This window comes from Neoarius graeffei, chromosome 23 (genome assembly GCF_027579695.1).
Source record: "Neoarius graeffei isolate fNeoGra1 chromosome 23, fNeoGra1.pri, whole genome shotgun sequence".
Taxonomy (NCBI): Eukaryota; Metazoa; Chordata; class Actinopteri; order Siluriformes; family Ariidae; genus Neoarius; species Neoarius graeffei.
This window is the reverse complement of record NC_083591.1, coordinates 45,570,148-45,587,806: the sequence shown is the minus strand read 5'-3', so window position 1 is coordinate 45,587,806 and position 17,659 is coordinate 45,570,148.

Here is a 17,659-nt window from a genome sequence, read left to right as displayed (position 1 = left end):
CAGGCCCATCTGCATACTGAGGTCTTCCAACTGGTGACTTGTAGCTTTAATACAGTGGAGCACATGAGTAAACCAAGGCAAGGAGCAGGAGAAGTAAAAGTCACAGCATGCATTTTGTGGGGAGTGCACTGCAAAAAAATGGCCTTTCAAAAATAAGAAATAAAAGATTAAAACAAAGCATATTTGCTTGAATCAGGTGAAAAAAATCTGCCAATGGAACTAGTCAAATTTGACTTGGTAAGATTTCTTAAAGTAAGATGAAAAATCTAACCTGTTTTTAGATGAAATAATTCCAAAATAAGATTGGGGAACTTATACTCAACAAAAATAAAAACTTTACACTCGTTTCAAAGTCAATAATTTGAACATTTTGGAAAATAGGTTTGAAATAACGATTGTATTCAATTATCTTGTCATTAAAGATGCTATAGCATACAGATCATGTTTGTCATGGAATCGGTTCCACCGGAAATGCGACGACAATGTTCATGATCAAAAACTGTGAGTCACAACTTAATGAAATCATGTCAATATCGGGTGTGTCCTCCATGGGCGTTCACAACTGCGATACAACGTCCCCTCATGGATTGGATGATGCGTCTGAACACAGCTTGGGGAATGCGCCGCCATATTTGTACCAACATGGCACCAAGCTCCTGCAAGTTCTGTGGAGGGTTCCTTACGGTCGGCTGTGGTGCCAGTTTTATGGAGACGTGTCTGGAGATTATGGATGGTCTGTCGACTGCATCCCATAACCCTCGCAACGTCAGTGACGGATGTTCCCGTATTCAGCATGCCAATGGCACGTTCACGCTGAATGTTTGACAGTCGTGGCATTGCAAATTAACGAATAATTAACCATAAAACCTTGTTTTTCTGAGATGACACTCTACTCTGCTACTGTGAGATCAATTGCACGTGTATCAATAGGTCACGTCACTTGTGTCACGTGGAAACGTGATTTTAGCGTGCAGTGCTCTCGCACGTGCTACGTAGGCCCGACCAGTAGAATGAATGTGTGACGTAATGCCCTTGACAATGCATTTAACCATAATCACAACAAGAACTCTTTCAAGAAAAGTTTCTAAACACTATTTGAAAAATAATGAGTGTCAAGTTTTTATTTTTGCTGAGTATATTATGCGAGATCTGATTAACTCAAAATAATCAAAATAGTTCTTATAACAAGATCGTATTTCTTACATTTAGCCATTCAAGTCATTTTCATTTATTTCATTTTAAGGGTATTTCACTTAAATTCATGACAAAGTCTTAGCAGTAAAAACTGAATTTAAGATAAATATACTAATATTAGGATTGTTAAATTCTACAACTAAGCATTGCTAGTTTAAAAGATTCTCCTTTTGTGACCTGTAATTAGTAAAATACTCTAGATATGAGACCAGAGACTATCTTGAATCAAGTTGACGACACGTGTAGCATTGCAACAAGTTTTTTTTTTTTTCCCATTTCAACATTCAAACATTAAAACATCTCTTTAGATTCCACTTCCCCAGGACCTCAGGCACCAAAAAAAAAAAAGTCTATGCATTTTGACTTACAGTGCTTACACAACGCCAAAGCAACAGTGCATTTTGGGGGCACGGACTATTCATGTGTACGAGGGGTTTACAAGATCAGGCACACAAAAAACCCAACCAACCAAACAAAAAACCAACACTGAACTTAATTCACAGCATTCCAAAAAGACCAGAACGCCCTCCACTCAGGTGGGGTTTACATTAGACCGTATCAGCGGATCATCAGATGAACGTTTTTAAAAACGATTAGCGTGCACACAGCAACGCCAATACACGATTTGCGTGCACACAGCAAAGCCAATACACGGATACGCTAATCACATGACTAATTCAGCACGTAAGTTGAGAAATGTGTCAGTGAGGCTCATCGCTTCCTCCTCAGCGGCTGCGCTCCAAATCACTCCGCCCTGAACAGCGAGTGCCCTCTGGAGGGTGCGCACTCCGGCCCTGCGCAGCTCACAGAGCGCGCGAGTTAAGTGCACGAGCAGTGATTCGGGACTGAGCCGCTGTGCGCAAGTCACTTACTACTTGCAAGTGGAAGGATGGCAAGCCTAAAGACAATCATAAGTACACAATGGGCAGTATTTGCATCAGTATTTGCAGTATTTTCATACTTTTATACTCTTTAATGAAAGGTGATACAAGGCGGAAGTCCGCGCCGTTTTTCAGCAGTCGCGTCACATGACCAACGCCAGCGAATCAGGAAGGTGGATGTCACAGTGACGTTGTCCAATGACGACGCCAGCTAGAGCTCAGCACAGCGTATCCACGTATTCTCAATGTTTACACAGCACCGGACCAGACACGATCTAGATTGAATACGTGGACCCTGGCGGATTCCCATTTCCCGGCGTTTCCAGGCGTTTTAATGTAAACGGACAGTGCATCCGCGAAGAAAACGAGACAGATGCAGTCTAATGTAAACTTGGCCTCACTCATAGCCTTTTTGAAGGCACTTGTCTGGTCTAGAGTCTGTACAGCATCTAGAAGGAGCTCACGCTGAATGACTGAGAAAACAGTCGCAGTAAACTTAGGATCTGTAAGGTGGAGTTGAATTGTAATGAAAGATTCAAAGATTTCAGTAAAGTTCATTTATTCCCAAAACAAGCATACTTTGTTTTTTTTTTCTTGAAACAAGATGAACCACATTTGACAAATGTCCAAAATGTACTTACTTCATCTCATTATCTCTAGCCGCTTTATCCTGTTCTACAGGGTCGCAGGCAAGCTGGAGCCTATCCCAGCTGACTACGGGTGAAAGGCGGGGTACACCCTGGACAAGTCGCCAGGTCATCACAGGGCTGACACATAGATACAGACAACCATTCACACTCAATTTTAGAGTCACCAGTTAACCTAACCTGCATGTCTTTGGGGGAAACCGGAGCACCCGGAGGAAACCCACGCGGACACGGGGAGAACATGCAAACTCCGCACAGAAAGGCCCTCGCCGGCCCCAGGGCTCAAACCCAGGACCTTCTTGCTGTGAGGCGACAGCGCTAACCACTACACCACCGTGCCACCCATGTACTTACTTGTTTTAAAAAAAAAAAAAACTTGTTTTATTTTCAAAGGTGCTCCAAATAAGACTTTTTCAAGAAATTTTGTCTATACAAGATTTTCAAGATGGACTGTCTAAAAACTAGCCTTTCTAGCTAAATGAGGTTTTGCTTGTTGGGCAATTATGTCTTATAATAAGGGTGGCTAGATGTTTTGACTTGAAAATAGACAAATAAACTTCCTAAGATTTGTATTTTTTGCAGTGTGGGCTGATTTAGAGTAAGAGAATATTATCATCATGGCTGACCTGTGCTGTTGTCTAAGGGATAGGAATTTGCTAAAGCATGTTCGTTAAGGCTGGAAGGCTAATGTAATTTTAAGTTTCAGAAAGTGATATTATTGTGTGTTACAGTGGATATAAAAAGTGTACACACCCCGTTAAAATGATAGGTTTTTCTGATGTAAAAAAAAAAAGAGACGACGATAAATAATTTCAAAACTTTTCCTACCTTTAATGTGACCTATAACCTGTACAATTCAATCAAAAAACAAGCAAATCTGTTAGGGGGAAAAACTTAAAAAAAAAAAAAAAAAAAAAAAACCTACAATAAGCTGGTTGCATAAGTGTGCACACCCTTAAACTAATCCTTTGTTGAAGCACCTTTTGATTTAATTCCAGCATTCAGTCTTTTTGGATTCACACCTGCCATCAATTAAAATGACTCTGATTAACCCCAAATAAAGTTCAGACATTTACGCAGTTGCATCCTCCAGCAAAAGCCAGGGTTCACGGAGAGCATCAAAGGGATCTCATTGTTGAAAGGTATCAGTCAGGAGAAGGGTACAAAAACATTGTCACGGCATTAGATATACCATGGAGCACAGTGAAGACAGTCATCAAGAAGTGGAGAAAATATGGGACAACAGTGACCTTACTGAGAACTGGACGTCCCTCCAAATTTGATGAAAAGACAAGACGAAAACTGGTCAGGGAGGCTGCCGAGAGGCCTACAGCAACACTGAAGGAGCTGCAGGAATTTCTGGCAAGTACTGGTTGCGTACTACAATCTCCTGTATTCTCCATATGTCTGGACTATGAGGTAGGGTCAAAGAAAAACATCCAGACTTGGGTAAATTTTGCAAAAAAATACATCAACTCTCCCAAAAGCATGTGGGAAAATGTATTATGGTCTGATGAAACCAAGGTTGAACTTTTTGGCTACAATTCCAAAAGGTATTGTACATCACTGCACATCACCAAAAGAACACCATAGCCACAGTGAAGCATGGTGGTGGCAGCATCATTTTTGGGGTTGTTTTTCTTCAGCTGGAACAGGGGCTTTAGTCAAGGTGGAGGGAATTATGAACAGTTCTAAATACCAGTCAGTTTTGGCCCAAAACCTTCAGGTGTCTGTTAGAAAGCTGAAAATGAAGAGGAATTTCATCTTTCAGCATGACAATAACCCCAAAAAAGTTTGGCAGTGGCCCAGCCAGAGCCCAGACCTACCGGTAAATCAAATTGAAAATCTGTGGGGTGATCTGAAGAGGACTGTGCACAAGAGATGCCCTTGCAATCTGACAGATTTGGAGCAAGGAAGAGTGGGCAAATATTGCCAAGTCTAGATGTGGCAAGCTGATAGACTCCGACCCAAAAAGACCGAATGCTGAAATTAAATCAAAAGGTGCTTCAACAAAGTATTAATTTAAGGGTGTGCACACTTGTGCAACCAGCTTATTGTATGTTTTTTTTTTTTCCTCCTAACATATTTGTCTGTTTTTTAATTGAATTGTACAGGTTATAGGTCACATTAAAGGTGGGAAAAGTTTTGAAATTGTTTATCTAAATTGACCGTAGGTGTGAATGTGAGTGTGAATGGTTGTCTGTGTCTATGTGTCAGCCCTGTGATGACCTGGCGACTTGTCCAGGGTGTACCCCGCCTTTCGCCCGTAGTCAGCTGGGATAGGCTCCAGCTTGCCTGCGACCCTGTAGAAGGATAAAGCGGCTAGAGATAATGAGATGAGATGAGATGAGAAAACCCTATCATTTTAACAGGATGTGTACACTTTTTATATCCACTGTAGATGTCTGAGCGAGTGATAACAGCGCACCAAAATCCGTGACATACAGTAGAGGATAAGATGTGAAGTACACAGTGAGAACACAAGTGTGACCTTTAGTGTGAGTGGAAACATTTACATGCTGAGTAAAAAGCACGAGAGGAGATTCGGAAAAAATCAGCAGTTACAATAGATTTAGCTTCTTTATACTGAGATTTAGATTTCCTAGGAACAGCATGGAAGGATACGATCTGAGTAGCTCAGATAGCTGATAAAACCAGGTGACCGATTTAGGGGGCAGTAAGTTAGAACAGCCAACAGGAGCTTAGGCCGAGTTGTTGAATGGATAGTCATCAGAAAACAGAATAACAAGCCCACCATTACAGTAGTACGCTGTACGGGTAAGTTGCTCTGGGTAAGGGCATCTGCCAAATGCATTAAATATAAATGTTGTATGTGGTTTATTCACCGTGGGGCTGAGCACTGCAAAAAATAAAAATCTTAGGAAGTTTATTTGTCTATTTTCAAGTCAAAACATCTAGCCACCCTTATTATAAGACATAATTGCCCAACAAGCAAAACCTCATTTAGCTAGAAAGGCTAGTTTTTAGACAGTCCATCTTGAAAATCTTCATTCATCTCATCTCATTATCTCTAGCCGCTTTATCCTTCTACAGGGTCGCAGGCAAGCTGGAGCCTATCCCAGCTGACTACGGGCGAAAGGCGGGGTACACCCTGGACAAGTCACCAGGTCATCACAGGGCTGATACATAGACACAGACAACCATTCACACTCACATTCACACCTACGGTCAATTTAGAGTCACCAGTTAACCTAACCTGCATGTCTTTGGACTGTGGGGGAAACCGGAGCACCCGGAGGAAACCCACACGGACACGGGGAGAACATGCAAACTCCGCACAGAAAGGCCCTCGCCAGCCATGGGGCTCGAACCCAGGACCTTCTTGCTGTGAGGCGACAGCGCTAACCACTACTACACCACCAACCACTACTACACCACCGTGCCGCCCCTCTTGAAAATCTTGTATAGACAAAATGTCTTGAAAAAGTCTTATTTGGAGTACCTTTGAAAATAAAACACTTTTTTTTTAAAACAAGTAAGTACATTTTGGACATTTGTCAAATGCGGTTCATCTTGTTTCAAGAAAAAAAAACAAAGTACCGTATGCTTGTTTTGGGAATAAATGAACTTTACTGAAATCTTAGAATCTAATACCCCCAAAATGCATTGTCGTGGCTCAGGTGGATAAGGCGCCCTACCATAAATCTGGGGACCTGGGTTTGATTCCGACCTGAGGTCATTTCCCAATCTCTCCCTGTCTCTCTCTTGCTCATTTCCTGTCTCTACACTGTCCTATCCAATAAAGGTGGAAAAGGCCCCCAAAAAAGTTAACTTGAACAGCTAAATGTAAGAAGTACAATCTTGTTAAACAGATCTCGCATAATAAGTTCCCCAATCTTATTTTGGAATTATTTCATCTAAAAACAGGTTAGATTTTTCATCTTACTTTAAGAAATCTTACCAAGTCAAATTTGACTAGTTCCATTGGCAGATTTTTTTCACCTGATTCAAGCAAATATGCTTTGTTTTAATCTTTTATTTCTTATTTTTGAAAGGCCATTTTTTGCAGTGAGACGCTGAGCGTTGAGAAATTGTTTGTTGCCAGGTTTCAGCTGGACCCATAAAGTCAAGTGATGTACTCCATAATTACACTACCATTCAAAAGTTTGGGGTCACCCAGACAATTTTGTGTTTTCCATGAAAAGTCACACTTTTATTTACCACCATAAGTTGTAAAATGAATAGAAAATATAGTCAAGACATTTTTCTGGCCATTTTGAGCATTTATTCGACCCCACAAAATAATGTGATGCTCCAGAAACTCAATCTGCTCAAAGGAAGGTCAGTTTTATAGCTTCTCTAAAGAGCTCAACTGTTTTCAGCTGTGCTAACATGATTGTACAAGGGTTTTCTAATCATCCATTAGCCTTCTGAGGCAATGAGCAAACACATTGTACCATTAGAACACTGGAGTGATAGTTGCTGGAAATGGGCCTCTATACACCTATGGAGATATTGCACCAAAAACCAGACATTTGCAGCTAGAATAGTCATTTACCACATTAGCAATGTATAGAGTGGATTTCTGATTAGTTTAAAGTGATCGTCATTGAAAAGAACAGTGCTTTTCTTTCAAAAATAAGGACATTTCAAAGTGACCCCAAACTTTTGAACGGTAGTGTATGTCATGAGATTAACAACACCTTTTTCTTCATTGAGCTTGTTTTTCAGAACATAAATTTGCCATTCACAGACATTAGGCATTGAATGACATGCCTGATCAGACTCTTTTTTGAGAAATAGCCTGAATGAGCTATAATCCACATCATGCCCGATGCAGGAACAATGACTATACATGTTCCAAATGCAAGGAATAGTCAAGTCAAGTTTATTTTTATAGCGCTTTTAACAGTAGACATTGTCACAAAGCAGCTTTACAGAATTTTAATGACTTTAAACATTAGCTAATTTTATCCCTAATCTATCCCCAATGAACAAGCCTGTGGCGTCGGTGGCAAGGAAAAACTCCCTCAGACGACATGAGGAAGAAACTTCGAGAGGAACCAGACTCAAAAGGGAACCCATCCTCATTTGGGCAACAGCAGACAACGTGATTATAACATTTTTAACAGTTTTAACATGAACTCTGTTTCACTGCTGTTATAACTCTTCATTGATGGAAACTTGAGTGCAAAACTGTTCATGACAACTGCAGTCCTAAAGTTAACAAGTCAACTGTAGTCCTCAGCTATAAAAGCATTACTGTAAGAGTCCGGAGCGTCTTCCAAGTGTGACTTTCGACTGTCCATATGGGGCCGTCCTCCACAGGAGCGATGTGATGAGACTCCAGCCAGACATAGGGCATCAGGATGGATCAGGCAGGTCTGAGGAGCAGAAGGGGTCAGTACCTCGATCTCAGGATTGACATGTAACTCAGGGGGACAGACAGAGTGGAGGGGGGGGGAGAAAAAGAGAAAGAGAGAGAAAACACAGGTTGTTAGGTATGCCCAATGTCACCTGAATAAGTAGGAACAGTATACATTTTGCTCTGAGTACAAGCAGTGACTCTGGCAAAACTAACTATGACAGCATAACTAAAAGGGGAGAGCCAGAAGGAAACACAGGCATGAGGGAGCCCCGGGACATAAAGCAGCAGCCACTACACCGTCAACAAACTCGAGTGAGCAAGCGAGTGGGGACTGACAGCATCCATACATCCCAGTTTACCAATACACTCTTTCTGAGGACCCTCCAGATCTACTCCTTTACCTCATAAACACCATTAACAAAAGGCTTGACGAAACAGATATGTTTTCAGCCTAGACTTAAACACTGAGACTGTGTCTGATTCCCGAACACTACTTGGAAGGCTGTTCCATAACTGTATTTATTTTTTTCGCGGTGCAGTTTCCATCAAATCCTGCACTCTGATTGGCTGGTGACCGGGTCTGTATCCTACGATACGGACCCCAGTTACGGACCTCTGGCGACTCGCTTGTTCAAAACAACAACAAACTTAGTAGAATTTTTGGTTGACATTTACCGTATCTTTCTTTATATAAGATTTATTTATAAGATTATCAAAAATCTTATAAATTTTTGCCAGCATTTCTCAGGAGAATAGCATTAATTTTACAGCATGGATAGCGATAACGACAGTGTTCACAGCGAAAGCGAGTTTTACTACCCTGAGGAAGAAGAAATAAAAGAAAACATTTCAGGAGAAAGCTAAAAACCTCTAACTTGCTAATGCCGAGCAAAAACATGGTTGAATCCTGAATGACTCCTATTTGTATAAATAGGGGACGACATAGGCGGCAAAATGTAGTTTTTTTTTTTCCTGCCATGGAAGTGCACTTGTATACCGAGGAGGAAGCAATTTGCATTACAGCCGTGAATGAGGATTCAAAATGGCGGCTCGGCTTGGTTTTCCCTTTCAGGCACTCTCGTTTTCTGTTAGAATTTGGTAAAGAAAAAAATAAATATATTATTTACCAGCTTAAGGTCGGTCCGTATGGTGAAATACCGTGACCTCGGCCTTGAATACTGACCTCGGCACAGAGGGTCTCGCTCAGTACTTTCAAGACCTTGGTCATGGTATTTCACCATACAGACCTCCCAGCTGGTAAATAACATATGTATGGAATTGAATAGTTCCTACTCTTGAGATATGGGTGGTCTGTTTATGATAAAATAATGCATTTGTTGAGCTATTCCCAGTGCAAAACATAGTTTGTAAATATTGGAGGGAAGCCAGGTCATGCAGCTCAGGTGGAAAAATTCAGCAGCAGTGTAACAGGTGGCCATAATGCGAGGAAGAGGAAAATGTCAAAAACACAAGTTTATGGCTCCAAACTTACTGCATATCTCAGTTGTTTCCCTACAAAGTATGAATTACCACAATTTAACAGCCTAGATGGATAGCATGTTCCCCCTCATATATACTGTATATATATATATATATATATATATATATATATATATATATATATATATATATATATATATATATATATATATATAGGGTGCATCAGTTGCCCCCTAAAAATGAAAAGTTCCTCCGATCATGATGCATTTTTGTTTTTATGTTCCTTTTGGTAAGAAAACGCACTGGGTGAAATATTTTGACAAAATTCAAAAGTTTAATGGTGGCACCAGGAGCTCAAAGTTATGGAAAAAGCTGCTATTTTATGACTTTTATGACAAAATTTTGATCACTTTTCATGAAACATTATGGCACCTTATAGAGTATACCAAATATCTTAGATGCACATTTTTAGTACATATTCTAAATATATTATCAAGCACAGTTTGAGTTTTAGCTGTTCATTGAATCATTGTTCAGCTACTTTTAAACAATACAAATGTATTATAAATCACATTAATGCTTTTCAATCCCTTGCAAAGGTTCTTAACATGATTTCTGGGCCACAAGAAATCAATAAATGGAGTCCAACATTGTGATTCAAACCTTACGCGAAAACATAAAATAAGCGTTTTTTGGCAAAAAATGAACCTCATGGTGCCACCATTAGACTTTTGAATATGGTCAAAAAATTTTACAGGATGTCTTTATTGGTGAAAAGGAACACCCAAACAAAAATGCATCAGATTTTATGAAAGTGAGGGCAACTGATGCACCCTACTATATATATATATGTATGTATATATGTAAGAAGATAAATTAAAAAAAACAAAACTGTACTACCAGCTTTTGACAGAAGAATACACTTAAGACCAGCTACTCAAGACAGAACCCCAGGAGCACAACGAGAAAGTGGAGACTTCCTCGAATGTAGCCAGGCCAGTATGGTGTGGAACGAGGCAGTGAGGGCTGAGGTTAGACTGCTGAGCAGAAACGGAGATCATTCAGTGTGGTAGTCCAGTTAATGAGCTAATTTGATTCAAATTCAGCTTGGTGAAATGTATAACAGTTTAAGCAGTAGAGGGTAAAATCCGGTGATCCAGCATCACACACTGAAGGCGTGTAGATCCAGTCTTGTAAAATGAAGAGTGTCTAAAGTAGCAGAGTAAGCTATGATTAATTAGTAACAAACGTGTGTAGTAATGATCATTACCACAGTCAAATAAAAGGTAATGCTACAGGACAAAACAGTAATATTAACAGCAACAATAATAATAGCAGTAAAATGAATAATTATTATTATTATTCAACTAGCAGCTGACAAACACGACAGCGTTCACTCGGTTTACGGCTATTTAGCACAAAAGTCTTTGAGCACATATCTAAAGTCTTTCAGCACAAGTTCTAAAGTCTCTTAGCACAACTCTAAGTTCTTTAGCACAAGATCCAAGAACACTTAATCTTTATTATGAATGCTTACTGATCATGTTCAAAGATGTTTGATGGATTTTTTTTATGAAAGTTGCCGAGATTCCAATGGAAAACGAGCGATTGTATTTCCCCAGTCCGCCATCTTGAAACCGCCATGTTTGATGTAGCCCATATGTTAGTCACCAATCCTCCCTCCAAATTATTTAACACAGCACGTACCCTGACACAGTACACCGCTACAGACAACTTCCAGGTTTGTTTTGTCTTTACTAAAGTGCTAAGCTTAAATTATCTCATCTCATTATCTCTAGCCGCTTTATCCTTCTTCAGGGTCGCAGGCAAGCTGGAGCCTATCCCAGCTGACTACGGGCAAAAGGTGGGGTACACCCTGGACAAGTCGCCAGGTCATCACAGGGCTGACACATAGACAACCATTCACTTTAGAGTCACCAGTTAACCTAACCTGCATGTCTTTGGGGGAAACCGGAGCAAACCCACACGGACAACATGCAAACTACACACAGAAAGGCCCTCGCCGGCCATGGGGCTCAAACCCAGGACCTTTTTGCTGTGAGGCGACAGCGCTAACCACTACACCACCATGCCGCCCAAAAGGTAAACTATATACAGCTATTTTAATTATTTTATTAAGCCATTTACATTTTAGATAATTGCTGTGACTACTAAACGCAAGAAAGCGAAATAATTAAACTTGAAACAACACAAAAAACAACAACTTGATAATCAATTAAACTGCAGGTGCCACTAAAAATGCACACGATTTAAGAAGTTGGAAGACATTAGTTTCATTTTTAAGAATCGGATTTTCAGTCCACGTGTCAGGGATCAACAACTGATCCCACATGCACAGCAGCAGAAATTCCGACTTCCAGTCCTTAAGCAATCATAATAAACCCCTTCCTATATGAAAATGAGTATTTTTTCGATTATTGTGACCATAATCCAGAGTTGCACTAAAGAACATAGAGTTGTGCTCAGAGACTTTAGAACTTGTGCCAAAACACTTTAGATTTGTGCTAAATCTAAACAAATCAAAATGTCATTCGCCGATTTTAGGAAATTTCCCCATCGCGGGATAATAAAGGTTTTCTTATCTATCTTAAAAGACTTGTGCTAAAAGACTTTTATGCTAAATAACCGGATACCGTTCACTCAACTGGAAGCAGTTAATGACATCCCAGTAACTCTATGTACCACATTTTGTGCCGTTAACACAAACTCGCAGTCCTAAACCAATAAGAGAGTCATTATCAGAAACCCTGAGCCCAGTGTGTGATTTTGTCAGGTTGTCAGCTGAAACACTACTGAGGTCTTTGTGTCAGTAACATACATGTCAACCTATACGGATTGTCCGGAAATTATACGGATTTTAGCTCATTTCAAGGGCGTACGGGCGTATAAACAAAGTCTTACGGATTTTCAGTATTTTCTGACCTAAATTTATTTTGTGTATCTTACTTGAACATCGTCAGCTGATCGTCGCAAAAACATACAAAAGCTCGATTTATAGACAAAGAACAGCGTGTATGCAGGGGCAGATAACCCAGACTATGTGAAACCGGATGTTTATTCCTCAAGCCTCGTGCAGTACCGCGACTGCGAGACTTCGCTCGTTCCGGTCATGCGCACGATCTGCATTTAAACGCGCCAAACGGTCATTGTTCGAACGATTTTCTCATTGTGCAGAGCGACATTGTTTACACCTGAGAGATTTTGAATAGCGTCTGCTGAGTGCAGTGGCGGCTGGTAGTCTTTCAAACAGGGGAGGCTGGTCGATTACGATATTTCCAGATTTTAAAAGAAAAAAGAAAAAAACACATCAGTTTTGCCCATATCTTGCCTCTGATCTGGCTGATTGTTGGCAGGGTCACAAACTGTGAAATAACAGGTTCTTTTGGCCCATTAGCCTACTGTCCAATATACATGATGGTGGTGTTGGGGGGGGGGGGTATATTTTAACATTTTATATTTTAAAATTGTGGCATGTTGTTTAAAAATTTATCATTATTGAAAGCAGCTCTTTGTCAGGAACCTCAGCAGTAACAGCAGAGTGTTCTGGAATAGGCACAAGCACTGATCTTGGGGAGCCAAACATGGAGCTGGGTGCCACACATTTCATTCAATGACACTTTCTCTATAGTTTACTTATTTTGACTGAGAAATGTTTTATTGACAATTTTGATAACCCTTCACTTTTAATCCAGGTCTGTAGTGTGAAACGTTCTCGGCTGTGTTTTTGTTTAAAAATGTTTTCCAAATTGTAGCTGTGTTTAATTCATATCCAGAGAAATATATATTCCAATATAATATACTCAGCATAAACATTTTAAATAGATTCTATATTTTTGGTCCATCCATGACATATTACTAAAGTAGCCTATTTACTGTTGTTGATGTGGGTCACTTGCTGTTAGCCAATTCACTTTCTCGTACCAGGAGAGCTGAAAGGAACGAGTATTATTCCCTACCTTTTTCACCAAGTCAATTTGAGGCGTTGGTCTACCCTGCTCTTTAATTTTAATTTTTTCCTCGAAAGGAAGACTGGCAAATGGCTTCGCCAAAATTAAATCAACAGTGCTCGGCATCCATGCGCAGCTTTCTTGCTAGCTGACTAGCCCCCTCAAGTTCAAGTTCAGTCACTCAAATAAACGAAATTTCTGGAACTAAGATAGCAAACTTGACAACACTATATTTACACTTTATTTACAATGAAAATATATACAAACTAAAAAAGCTGGTAGAAACCGTACGGTATGTAATGAATGAAATCGAAATGTAAGCCAATCTCTTACAATACACCACAGCACTTGCGAATCCGCATGGGACTGAACTGAAATTCACCGCTGCCTGTCTATATTTGAAACGAGCTGTCAATCAAAGAAAATATCCGGCCGCTTTCACCAATCACCAGTCTCCTCGCGGAAAGCTCTGCCATGTCCCTCCCACTGTGAGGCTGGGAGTCCGGTGGGCGGGCATTTTCGCAGTATTTGTCCAATAACCGTCTTGCATTTTGATATTGAAAAGCGCATAGCTCCCAAATGCCATTGAAGTCCACTGAGGCTAGGAGTCCGTGGGACTCCGTGGGCGGGCGTTTTCGCAGTATTTGTCCAATAATCGTCTTGCATTTTGATATTGAAAAGCGCATAGCTCCCAAATGCCATTGAAGTCCACTGAGGCTGGGCTGCATCGCGTTGTCACGAGGGGGAAAAACTCACGCACACATTAGGCGAACTGGGGAAAGTTATAAGGGAATGATTTCGCACTGTAGTTGGGTTGAGCACATATATTTCTATAATTCTGGATCTGAAATAGCAATGTTATAAGGTCGGCTATAACATAAGCCTAGCGCAATTCATCCTACATGATGTTTGTCATTTTTAGAGGAGGCTGAGCCTCCCTCGTTGTCTTAGAGCAATTGCCCGTGGCTGAGTGAAAGAATGGGAACACCGAGAAAGAAAATGAAATACGGCGGGCGGTATCTTCCTAAATGGAAGGAGACATTTAATGGCGTCATTGTTCAGGTGAAAAATGAGGAGTACGCACACTGCACAGTTTGTGTGCGAGATATAAAAGTTGCGGCGTCTGGAGTTTACGACGTGAGGGAACACATGAGGTCCAAACTACATCGGCGAAATTTGCACCAGAAACAGAATCAGCCGCAAATGACGATGTTTGCAAAGCCTAAGACCGATGATCAACCAACAAGTGTAATAAGAGCAGAAGTTACGATCTGTAATTTTATTGCTCAGCACAATTTGCCGCTAGCCGTTGCGGACCATGTGACAGAACTGTTGCCGCAAATTTGCACGGACAGTACGATTGCGAAATCTATCAGCTGTAGGTGCACCAAAACAACGCAAATAATCAAAAAGAGCTTGGCCCCCGAAGCTACACTACCGATCATCCAGCACTGCCGGATGTCGCCATTTTCCTTGATGATCGACAAATCCAATGACAAAAAGACGGACAAGCGACTGGCCGTTTTGGTGCGGATCTTCGACATAAACAGAGGGGCGAAGTCAAGAATCATAGACATGCCCGTGTGCAATATCGGCACGGGCGAGGCGATTTTCGACATGCTGGACGAAGTTCTCTAGCAAGCTATATTTACTTATTTATTTATTTATTTATTTATTTATTTATTAAGTTTGGTGCGATTTGAAGGCTATAAGGATTTTATGTTGATTTTATGGATTTCTTCCTCTGATACTACAGGTGGACGCCCAAAGGGGTTGACATGTATGCAGTAAACCCGCTGAGAGTGAGCAAACTACAAACATGGACAACCCGGACTACAACTCCCAATGCACACAGCGCCCTCTATCTCCTACCTACCAAATCACAGCTGGCTCACATTTCCGCAATTACCTGTCCCTCCATATAAACCCCAGTCACACTCACACCATTCCGAAGTATTGTCCTGAGTTTCCCCAGTTCATACCAAGCCTTGTATCTTTCTGACTGCTTTTCCGACTATTGACCCTCGCTAGTTCTTCCTCGGTTTCTCACTCTTTGTCTTGTCCTCGTTACGCTGTTTGCCGATCGCCTGACCCACGCTAGCCTACTGACTACGATTCCTGTCCCTCGTTTTGGCTTGGTTTACTCTTTGAAAGCTGTCTTCCGCCGCACATACATCTGTAAGTGCCTGCGTCCTCACACTTTGGCTTAGGAGAAAAGTCTAAGAAGCACAAGATTTAAGTAAATTTTTCCTTTTCCTTTCAAATTGATCTCAGTACTGAATGTAATAAAATATACAGTACACATCTAGCAGACTCTGGGTAAATAACAGAAACTTGCTTCTCACTTGTCTAAGGGCAGTTGTAGGGGCGTCACTGAACATTTGTGCAAAGCTTATTTTTGTAGAATAAATTCTCCGGTCAAATGTACTGGTGAATTTCTCCTGCCTCTCAGTCGCACTCCTGAGCCAAGAAATATCACACATCTCCCCTGAGAAGTTTGTGCAGTGATATAAACGAGTTATAATGAGGCTTAAGGCGGCAGCTGGAAGGGGACCGGTACTATTACACTGTCCTACCATGCCTGGACATTTAACCCCTAACTGTAGTGCTTTTGTTCTAATGTCTCCAGTTTATCTAAAGCCACTTTTGTAGGAGCCATTTTTAAATTTGTGATATGATGCTAATATCAGTGCTTTGAGTATCTGATGAAATTCACGACTGATCCTCCTCTGTTGCTAAGTTATATGAAACAGAAGGTCTGATAGCAGCGTTCTGAATGACAAACTGTGTCCTGTGTTCATAGCTGTGATCTGTGTTGTGCCGGCCAGCATTGTACACGCAGTTGTGTAAAATACAGCAGTGAATAAAATCAGAAAATCCATCATACCTGATCCACTGTTGTTAACCGGATATACTGTACCGATAATATTGATAGGTATAGGGTTTAGTGCATTCCTATAATTGAACTTTTAGAGAAATGACAAGATTGTTACCAAAATGAAATATAAGTAACTGAGAATCAAAAGGAGTCAGTTGGGGTGGTTCGGGCACCTTGTTAGGATGCCCCCTGGACGCCTCCCAAGGGAGGTTTTCTGGGCATGCCCCACCGGGAGGAGACCCCGGGGCAGACCCAGGACACGCTGGAGAGATTACATCTCTCGGCTGTCCTGGGAACGCCTCGGTATTCCCCCGGAAGAGCTGGTGGAGGTAGCCAGGGAGAGGGAAGTCTGGGCTGCTCTGCTTAGGCTGCTAGCCCTGCAACCTGGATCCGGATAAGCAGTAGAAGATGGATGGATGGATGGATGGAGAATCACTATTTAGTCGAATGAGAGAAATTTTTGAGAAATAAAATATTGAGAGCTTTATATTGAGAGTTAGTGTAATGAAATGGCTGAAGATACTGAATTTAACATACGGTGAGAGGCAGGACACGAGTGTGTAAAAATTCCAAGAGTAATAGTCATAGTCCGTGAAAGGGGACAGAATAACTTCAGACAAGGATAGTCCATAATTTGTGTCAAAATGAAAGGGCAACATCAAGAAGTGCAATGAAACAAAACGTCAAAAAGGCTTGAACTTCACAACAGACAACAACACAGCAAACTAATCGAGGGCTAACACAGAATAGGTGAACGCAATCAGAACCAATGACAGGACACTAACAGAGACAGGACTACTGTAGAACACAAGCACATGATACGTCAGCAATAATTTTCTGTATTCTAACTCTACAACAGTTGTTCTTCATATGTGTCAGTCCACCAGATTTTCATACCAGATGCTCAGATTATGGATTTTAAGTTCTACCTGCTGAATTAAACTACCAAGCCACCACATGTAGGAAATACAAACCAGATTGAACTTGGACGAAGGAACGTTACTGTAAATCTGACATGAAATCATGTGCACGCAACCCAAAATGGTCCATTTTACAGGCACTGACTACAGATGATACAGAACCTTGCGAATCCATCAAGAGACAATCTCGACTGTAGATTATTGGCGAATTTCCCAGATTTGTTGAGCAACAGACCACAAAATGCTACTCAGAAGGCCAAGAAAACACATGGTGAACCATTAGTACCACCAAGCGAATGTTGCACGACAACTTCGCAAGCACGATCGATGCAATTTTTCAACAAATCAAAATGTCATTCGCCGATTTTTGTGGCAGAAGGAAGATCTATACTTGTCTCAGTC